This window comes from Arvicanthis niloticus, chromosome 13 (assembly GCF_011762505.2).
Source record: "Arvicanthis niloticus isolate mArvNil1 chromosome 13, mArvNil1.pat.X, whole genome shotgun sequence".
NCBI classification, from domain to species: Eukaryota; Metazoa; Chordata; class Mammalia; order Rodentia; family Muridae; genus Arvicanthis; species Arvicanthis niloticus.
The window spans coordinates 70,565,508-70,572,135 of record NC_047670.1 but is presented as its reverse complement, the minus strand read 5'-3'; the positions used below and the strand labels follow the sequence as shown (position 1 = coordinate 70,572,135).

At 43.9% G+C, this 6,628-nt stretch overlaps 1 pseudogene; it reads right to left on the bottom strand.

Annotated features, from left to right (window-relative positions):
• Positions 1 to 6,001: 6,001 nt before the first annotated feature.
• LOC117719101 (large ribosomal subunit protein eL34 pseudogene) lies at positions 6,002 to 6,308 on the bottom strand (annotated as a pseudogene).
• Positions 6,309 to 6,628: the final 320 nt, after the last annotated feature.

Genomic DNA, 6,628 nt, shown 5'->3' with positions numbered 1-6,628 from the left:
AAAAGACTGAGGTGACTATTTAGCATATCAAAGCCAGCCTGGTTGCCAGGTTCTCGAAGCTTCTCTCAGTCCCAATCTGCAGGAAGTGGCTGGCATACCCTGCCCCTGCCCCTAAACTTCTCCAGTCCAGGGACTGAGCTGCCCTTCCCCCAGCTTTCCTACCCTATATAACCCAGCTCTTTCCTCTTTGTCTAGCCTTTACCTGGTCACCCCTCTTCTCACATGGCCTGACCCTGCCTACGCTCTCACTTTTATCTAGTGTAAACCTTCTCTTCCACCATCCATACCTAGGAACAGGCCTGACTTTCATGTTTGTTTGTTTGTTTTGTGACAGGGTTTCTCTGTGTAGCTAGGGCTGTCCTAGAGCTCACTCTGTAGACCAGGCTGGCCTCACGCTCGCTCACAAAGATCCACCTGCCTCTGCCTTCCGAGGGCTGGGATTAAAGGAGTGCGCTGCCACTGCCCGGCATGGCCTTCCCTTTTACTCCTTTTTTTCTTTTATGTCTCAACTTCAGCTTTGGCTGGAACTTAAAGTGACCCCCCTGCCTCAGCTCCCTAGTTAGTGCTGGGATTATAGTAAGGGCAACTGCAGCCAGCTGATTTTTTTTTCATTCTTGTATGTAAGTTTAATTTTATAGTTCTGTCTCGTACTTCAGTGCATGCATGGAGTTCTTAATGAAATGCAGTCCAGTATTTGAGTAAAAGTACTACACAGTGTCAGCTTTAATTTTTATTTTTCTCTTAAATAGCATAGGTTTCAATATACTTTAGAATTGCTATTAGAGGTTTTTTTTTAAGTTATTGATTTTTATTTAAATATTTACTTTTTATTTTATGTGTGTATTTGACGTGTATGAGTATTTTTGCCTACGTGACCATATATGCACAACGTGTGTGAAGAGTTATGGAAGCCAAAAGAAGGTACTGGATTCCCTGGAGTGCCTGGGGGATCTGAGCTGCAGTGTGGGTGAGCAGAGCCAAATTCAGGTCCTATGCTCTTAACCACCAAACCATCCCTTCAGCCTTCTAGTGACCACCCTCCTTTGTGACTTTCTTTTTTTGAGACAGGATCTTACTACATATCCCTGGCTAGCCCGAAACTCCCAGTATAGACCAGGTTGGCCTCAAACTCACAGAGATCCACCTGCCTCTTTGAGCAAACACTCGTGTGTGCCCACAGGCTCGCGCGTGTGCACACACACACACACACACACACACACACACACACCAGTGCTGTGTGCTACTGCCATCATGGGCCCTCCTTGTGACAGTTGAAGTGTCACCGTCAAGCAGTATTGTTTGCCAGCTGGGGTTTTCTAGAATCAGCATCACTGAGAAGGTTTCTCACTTCCCCAGGAGTGAGGATGCTAGCCTCCCAACAGGCAACAGGGTTTTTATTTCTTCCATATATATATGATATATATATGGAAGAAATAAAAACCCTGTTGGGTTTTTATTTATATTTATATATGTATATTTTATATATATATATATATATGTATATATATACATATATATATCAGATATTTACATTACAATCCATAATAGTAGGAAAATTATAGTTATGAGGTAGCAACAAAGATAATTTTGTGGTTGGGGGGTCACCACAGCATGAGGAACTTCGTTAAAGGGTCTCTTGAGGAAGGTTGGGAGCCACTGATGTAGATCTCAGTACTATCACTGCACAGATTTCTCTTATACACATATTACACATGCACACATACGGATGTAAAGACACATTCCAACCCCACAACATGGTGTTTGTTTGAACATAATTTTCTATGTAGAACTCTACATATAAAAGTTAAATGCTGATAAAAGTTAGTAATTTGCATTTTTTGAGACAGGTTTCTCTGTGTAGCCCTGGCTATCTTTGAACTCACTCTGTAGACCAGGCTGACCTCAAACTCAGAGATCTGCCTACTCTGCCTTCCAAGTGTGGGAATTAAAGTCGTGTGATATCACCGCCCATCCAGAATATTAGTGTTTTTAAGATTTATTTTAAAATTTTAATTGTGAGCGCATGTGTGTGTTTGTGTGTGTGAAGGTGCCTTCTGAGTCCAGAAGAGGGTGTTGGATGCCATGGTGCTAAAATTATGGGCAGTTGTAACCTATGCGATAAGGGCTGAACTTGAGTCTTCTGGAACAGAAGCAATTTTCTTAACCGCAGAGCCTCTCTCAGCCTCATAAAACGTTAATGTTAGAATCACCCATTACTTGGGACCTTAATCTTAGGAGTTTGTGTTAGTCATCCTGCCTGCTTGGTTGGCTTGAGGTAGCATTTTGTTTAAATCACAAGGAAAACCAAGGATGTTCAAAAGAACTCAGTCAGTTCTGTTTCACTCTTAATAAAATATAAAAATGCCTATTAAAGAGGGCTCAAAGTGTTCTTCCAAAAGACAAAAACAAAACAAAACAAAAACAAAAGCAAAAAACCCTGAAATGTAGCCTAAATCCATTTGCCTTTATCTTGTCCTCGTGGGTACAGCTCGTTCTTTCTCACTGTTGAGTGGCTGCCAGAAAGCTTGCTTTCAAGTGACTATGACTTGATTGTGCAAAAAGCATTTGTACCTTCCTGCACAGCTGCAAACCCATTTAAGTGTGTGGAGTTATTCTTTTCTCATAGATCTAGGAAAGATTGGGGGTAGGGGGTCACTGAAAATGCCCGTTAGTGCCCCAAGGTCATTAACTACAGTTGAATCTATTCCCTTTCCTCTCAGAGTCCCTTGAACTGTGTCAAGTCTAAAACACATGAGACCTCTGAGATTTGAGCAGGAGCTAAGGAAATCGTTAAGTTATATTTTACTTAACATGCAGCCAAGTGCAAACTGCTTACATGTTTAATAATAGGATTTAAAATGTAACTCACAGTTGGATTTTAAGAGAAAGAACATATTTTTGTTTTAATTACAAAAATTGTATGTGTATGGTTGTTTTGCTTGCATGTATGTCCATGTGTCATGCACAAGCCTAGAGCCTGTGGAGGTCTGAAGAGGCATCAGAGCTCCTGGAACTGGAGTTACAGATGGTTGGTATGATCCTGTGGGTGCTGGGAATCGAACCTGAGTCCTCCAATTGAGTGGCCAGTGCTCTTAGCTGTTGAACCATCTCTCTAGCCTTACTCTTCTTTTTTTTTTTTTATTTTTTGTTCCTGCCACCTCTGGAGATTGAAAAAAAAATGCACAAAAATATAGTATTTGACATTGGCATTAAAATACATGTGGACAAAAGGTATCCATTAGCAGTTGATTTAAAAGAAAAACCTGGCATGCTCATCTGGTTTCGGAAAGATCTGAAAAGTAGATTTCACTGATACTGCCCCCAACACAGCAGCCCCAGGGCTCATGGATTTTAAGATGGAGAATATGTATGTCCTTCCCAGCCCCCAGCCTGACGTTGCATGTGGAGGGCGGGGCACTTGCCCTGTAATAAATACTTAAACTGGCAGAGCTATGGGGGTGCTGCAGTCATCGGCTGCGGGTCTTTTATTACTTGGCAAGTTTAGAATAACATTTTCAAAACATTCAACCTCAAACGTCAAAGTCCTCATGAGATGATACAATCCGTGGATCTCAAGTACATCTATGTTTCCCAGAGGCCTGTGGGGGTAAGTCAGTCTGCTCCCAGAGTGTCACTCGCCTTCCTCCTGACAAAGACAAACAAACAAACAAAAACAAAACAAACAACAAAAAAACCAACAACCAAAAAAACCCAACCAAACCAAAAAAAAAAAAAAAAAAAAAAAGATAAAAGAAAACAAAACAAAAAACTTTGAGCAAACTTAATATTCAGATGGGGACAGAGCTGTTTAAATGCTTTCAGTTTTCTTGCTTTGTTGCCCTTTCTCTTCGTGAATTTGAGAACTTGGACGCCAAGAACCCTTAGAGCATGTGTGCCTCTTAGGTTTCCTTCTTCCGGTGGCTTCTGCAGTCGTTGCTTTCTTTGTGCTATGGGGATAAAAAAATGTCTCACAAAAGAACTTGAGGAAGAGTTTATTTTGGCTCACTGGACAGCCAGAGCAGCGCATCCTGTCAGGAAGTCCCCAGCAGGAGCCGGAGGCAGCTTGTCACTTTGTATCAAGAAAAGAGGGCTGAACCTTGGTGCTCCGCTCACTTTCTCCTCTTTATTCTGCTGGCCTCCACATGGTGCCCTCTGCCTTCAAACTGGGTCTTCCCACCCTTCTGAAATGCCCTCCCTCTTAGACACACTCAGGTGTGTTTCTCTGTCAACTTGACAAAGATTAATCATTAGAGTGTTCCTCTCTCTCCTCTCTCTCTCTCTCTCTCTCTCTCTCTCTCTCTCTCTCTCTCTCTCTCTCTCTCTCTCTCTCTCTCTCTCTCTGACAGCCAATGGAGAATGTACCCACTCAGCTATTCCATTAAGCAGCTGGAGCTTCACTCCACAGGGAAACTGGGCAGTAGTTAAAAACAGATGACTCAGAATCCCAAGAAGGCCTGGAGACACTGTGGTGTTTGTATACCAGTCCCTGAGATCCATCTGTAGGTGGCAGCTGCTGGACAGTTGGAATCAAAGAACCTGTTTTGTGAGGTTCTAAGGCTGGGACAGGATGAAAAGCAGAGGGAATCAGTCTACTCTGGCAGTAGCCAGGGCGCAGTGAAAGGCTAGACACTTTGAAGTTGGCTATGACCCTCCAGAATTGTATAGATGCATCACTCATTGGGTAGGGGTCAGTATCTGCTCAAGACACCACAAGATCATGTTCTCAACACAAAGGAGACATATTTGCTCCAGAAGGTCAAAAGAGCAGAAGAAAGATTATTGGTCCTGGAAGGGGGCCACACAAGGTACTGTCTCTGGATAAACAGGAGACAGGTGTGGCCCATAGGCAAATGACAGTTTATAAAGGTCAAAGGGGAAACCCCATGTTAGGTTGAGGTATTTAATTTTGGTTGGACAGGTTAATTAGGTGAGCCAAAGGGGGCTTTAGATTGATGGACCTCAATACTTTGATAGCTGGACTTTGATAGTCACCCTCAGGAGGAGGAAGTGGCCAAATAGGGAAATAGGCCTTGGTGGCTAGCTTCAGGAATGTAATCTAATGATGTTTTAGCAAGGCAGAGGGAATGGGGGAGAAGGGCAGGGGCTGCCGGAGCCATGTTTGCCATACCCGGGCTGGCTAGAGTTCTTCCCAATGTATTTTAATTTCCTATCATTGTTATGCTTTCTCCTTTATGTTGCTTTTTACTCTGTATGTCGGCTGCTGTGGCTTCCTTTGGTCTTAGGGGCTGTGGTCATCATGGTTGGGGCTCATAGAGGTAAAGCCAAAGATACAGAGTAGAACCTTTTTACAAGTCCCAAGAGGAAATCTACCTGTTTTCCCTGCCTGTTTTAGGGTTTTACTGTTGTGAACAGATACCATGACCAAGGCAAGTCTTATAAAGGACAACATTTAATTGGGGCTGGCTTACAGGTTCAGAGGTTCAGTCCATTATCATCAAGGCAGGAGTATGGCAGCATCCAGGCAGGCATGGTGCAGGAGGAGCTGAGAGTTCTACATCTTCATCTGAAGGCTGCTAGCAGAATACTGGCTTCCAGGCAACTGGGATGAAAGTCTTAAAGCCCACACTTATAGTGACACACCTGCTCCAACAAGCCCACACCTTCTAATAGAGCCACTCCCTGGACCCAGAATATATAAACCATCACACTGCCCATTAAGGAGACTAAGATTATTGACTTTTTCCTGGGCCCATAAAGGATGAGGTTCTAAAGATCATGTTGGTGTAGAAGCAGACTGGAGCTGGCCAGTTGACCCAGGTCAAGGCTTTTGCTGCTATTGGGGACTACAATGGTAACATTGGTCTTGGTGTTAAGTGCTCCAAGGAAGTTGCCACAGCCATCTGAGGGGCCATCATTTTGGCCAAGCTTTTTTTTTTTCCCCCAAGCCCTGATTTTTATTATTTAAAAAAATTGCATATTTATTTTGCTTTCTGACTCTGTGCTTGTGCCTTCAACACTTTCACAAATGATTTTCTGCTCCTCAATAAGCCCGCTTGATCCTGTCTCGGACACACTTGGCACACATGGACCCACCATAGGCCCTGCTGACATGCTTCTTTGTCTTAGACAATCTCATAAGGACTTTGGGTCTCACAGCATGAACCCCTTGCAGTCTGCCTGGGCACACACCACATGCGGATTTAGGAGCTTTCCCAACCTTCTTGGTGTAAAGGTAAACAATCCTGTTGCCAGGGGTTCGAGACAGCCTAGTTTTGTTAGAGGCTGTGTTGTAGGAAAGCCTACGACGGCATGTCAAATGCTGGACCATCTTGAGTGCCTCTAAGCACCGTCCCTGGAAAAGGAAAAGGTTGGCCAAGCTTTCTATCATCGTCCCCATATGGAGAGGCTACTGGAGGGACAAGATTCCCAAGTCCTACACTGTTCTGAGCAAGGTGACAGGCCGCTGTGGCTCTGTGCTGGTGTGTCTCATCCCTGCCTGCAGAGGCATTGGTATCCTCTCTGCTCTTGTGCCAAAGAAGCTACTGATGATGGCTGGTACTGATGACTGCATGCATTAGCTGGTGGCTGCACTGCTACCCTGAGCAACTTAGCCAATGCCATTTTTGATGCCATTTCCAAACCTACAGCTACCTGACCCTCCTCCCCC